The sequence below is a fragment of the Anolis sagrei genome, chromosome 1 (genome assembly GCF_037176765.1).
Source record: "Anolis sagrei isolate rAnoSag1 chromosome 1, rAnoSag1.mat, whole genome shotgun sequence".
NCBI classification, from domain to species: Eukaryota; Metazoa; Chordata; class Lepidosauria; order Squamata; family Dactyloidae; genus Anolis; species Anolis sagrei.
In genome coordinates, this window is record NC_090021.1 from 340,626,466 (window position 1) to 340,630,128 (window position 3,663).

The window sequence follows — 3,663 nt, forward strand, 5'->3', positions numbered from 1 at the left end:
GAAGGAAGGAAGGAGAAGGAAGGAAGGAGTAGGAAGGAAGGAGAAGGAAGGAAGGAGAAGGAAGGAAGGAGAAGGAAGGAAGGAGAAGGAATTAGAAGAAAGGAAGGGGAAGGAAGGAAGCAAGGAAGGAAAGAAGGAAGGAAGGAAGGAGAAGGAAGGAAGGAGAAGGAAGGAAGGAAGGAAGGAGAAGGAAGGAAGGGAGGAAGGAATAAGCTGTCAATCTAGTTGTCATTGTGTGCAATGCATCTACACTGTAGAATTAATGCAGTTTGGCACCGCTTTAACTATCATGGCAAAATGCTATGGAATCATGGTTTGGTGAAACAGGCGAAAGGCCTTGTTAAACTACAGCAGGACTCCACAGTCTTGAGCCATGGCAGTTCAAGTGGAGTCAAACTGGGTTAATTCCACAGTGTAGATGCTCCCTTGGTCTGAATTTCCATTAACTGCCATATAAATATATCTATTTCTCACAGTCTGGAGCCTTGTGGGGTGATAAAATAAAGCTGTATTGGTATTTATTATTATTATTACTAGTAATACTATATTTCCACACATATGTTTATGATTATTATTAGCATATTTGCATGCAGATGCTTATTAATATTATATTTTCATAGAGATTCTTGGTGCTCCGCCCTGAGTCCCCTCCAGTATGCTGATGACAACGTCGTCTGGGCGCATTCAGAAGAAGATCTACAAGCCACTCTAAACACCTTTGCAGAAGCATACGAGAAGCTCGGCCTCTCAATAAACATCGAGAAAACCAAAGTGCCGTTCCAGCAGTCACCAGCCAATCCCTCTCCAATGCCAGAAATACAGCTTAATGGTGTAACATTAGAAAATGTGGACCATTTCCGGCACCTTGGCAGCCACCTCTCCACCAAAGTCAACATCGACACCGAAGTACAACATCGTCTGAGCTCTGCGAGTGCAGTATTTTTCTGAATGAAGCAGAGAGTGTTTGAGGACCGGGACATCCATAGGGAGACCAAGGGGCTTGTTTATAAAGCTATTCCCCTCCCAACCCTGCTATACGCTTGCGAGACGCGGACTGTCTACAGATGTCACGTACAACTCCTGGAATGATTCCATCAGCGCTGCCTCCGGAAAATCGTGCAAATCTCTTGGGAAGACAGGCGGACAAACGTCAGTGTGCTGGAAGAAGCAAAGATCACCAGCATTGAAGCGATGGTCCTCCGCAATCAACTCCGCTGGACCAGCCACGTTGTCTGGATGCCCGATCACCGTCTCCCAAAGCAGTTGCTCTACTCCGAACTTAAGAACGGAAAACGGAATGTTGGTGGACAGGAAAAGAGATTGAAAGATGGCCTCAAAGCCAACCTTAAAAACTCTGGCATAGACACTGAGAACTGGGAAGCCCTGGCCCTTGAGTGCTCCAGTTGGAGGTCAGCTGTGACCAGCAGTGCTGCAGAATTTGAAGAGGCACGAATGGAGGACAAAAGAGAAAAATGTACCAAGAAGAAGGCACGTCAAGCCAACCCTCACTGGGAAAGGCTTCCACCTGGAAACCAATGCCCTCACTGTTGGAGAAGATGCAGGTCAAGAATTGGGCTCCACAGTCACCTACGGATGCACAAGAATACTGATCCTGGAAGACTATCCTATTTGTCCAACAAGGGATCGCCTAAGGTAAGGGTAAGGCTATACGCCTGTGAGAGGTGGACTGTCTACAGATGCCACTTTTGTGGGTGTTTATATGAAAGTCTGAACATCGGTATATTGGAGTTCTATAACAGATGTTGTTGTGACCTTGGTTTTGGCTTTCAGTCTGCTAAAGTTAAATAGCTTGCCATCTGTCCGACAGATGATTTCCACTCGGGAGTTTAGAGTGGCTTGTAGATCTTCTTCTGAATGCGCACAGACGACGTTGTCATCAGCATACTGGAGTTCTATAACAGATGTTGTTGTGACCTTGGTTTTGGCTTTCAGTCTGCTAAAGTTAAATAGCTTGCCATCTGTCCGACAGATGATTTCCACTTGGGTGTTTAGAGTGGCTTGCAGATCTTCTTCTGAATGCGCAGAGACAACGTTGTCATCAGCATATTGGAGTTCTATAACAGATGTTGTTGTGACCTTGGTTTTGTTTTTCAGTCTGCTAAAGTTAAATAGCTTGCCATCTGTGCCACAGATGATTTCCACTCCGGTGTTTAGCGTGGCTTGTAGATCTTCTGAATGAGCACAGACGACATTGTCATCAGCATACTGGAGTTTTATAACAGATGTTGTTGTGACCTTGGCTTTGGCTTTCAGTCTGCTAAAGTTAAATAGCTTGCCATCTGTCCAACAGATGATTTCCACTCCGGTGTTTAGAGTGGCTTGTAGATCTTCTGAACGCGCACAGACGACGTTGTCATCAGCATATTGTAGTTCTATAACAGATGTTGTTGTGACCTTGGTTTTGTTTTTCAGTCTGCTAAAGTTAAATAGCTTGCCATCTGTCCGACATTTGATTTCCACTCCGGTGTTTAGCGTGGCTTGTAGATCTTCTGAATGAGCACAGACGACGTTGTCATCAGCATACTGGAGTTCTATTACAGATGTTGTTGTGACCTTGGTTTTGGCTTTCAGTCTGCTAAAGTTAAATAGCTTGCCATCTATCTGACATTTGATTTCCACTCCGGTGTTTAGCGTGGCTTGTAGATGTTCTGAATGCGTACAGACGACGTTGTCATCAGCATACTGGAGTTCTATAACAGATGTTGTTGTAACCTTGGTTTTGGCTTTCAGTCTGGTGAGGTTCAACAGCTTGCCATCTCTCCAATAGATGATTTCCACTCTGGTGGGAAGCTTCCCATCAATAAGATGAAGTATCATAGTGATGAAGATGGAAAATAAGCTCTGAGGGGTTCAAGGGAGATAAGTCCTTCAAATAGCTTCTTGTATGCGTCTGTATTGAGAGTGGCTTGTAGGTCTTCTTCTGAATGAGCACAGACGACGTTATCATCCGCATACTGGAGTTCTATAACAGATGTTGTTGTAACCTTGGTTTTGGCTTTCAGTCTGGTGAGGTTCAACAGCTTGCCATCTCTCCAATAGATGATTTCCACTCTGGTGGGAAGCTTCCCATCAATAAGATGAAGTATCATAGTGATGAAGATGGAAAATAAGCTCTGAGGGGTTCATCAAGGGAGATAAGTCCTTCAAATACCTTCGTGTATGCGTCTGTGTTGAGAGTGGCTTGTAAGTCTTCTTCTGAATGAGCACAGACGACGTTATCATCCGCATACTGGAGTTCTATAACAGATGTTGTTGTAACCTTGGTTTTGTCTTTCAGTCGCTGCGGTTCAACAGCTTCCCATCTATCCAATAGATGATTTCCACTCTGGTGGAAATATTATTATTATATTTCCATATTAATGTTATATCCATTTCCCATATCCATTTCTGAGGCCTAGTGGAGAAGTACAGCTGGTTTGGTGTTTGTTTATTAATATTATTAGTATTATTATAATAATATATATAATATATTATGGATAATATATGGATAATATATATAATATATTATCCATCAAGAAGGGAAGGGTGATTTCTATTTCATTTAATTTCAAACTGAGGCAAAACCAAAGTGAGGATGAAGAATGTCATCTTCCAAAAGGATGGGGAGGCAGCGCGAGTCTACTGCGCATGCGCGCCGGGCGC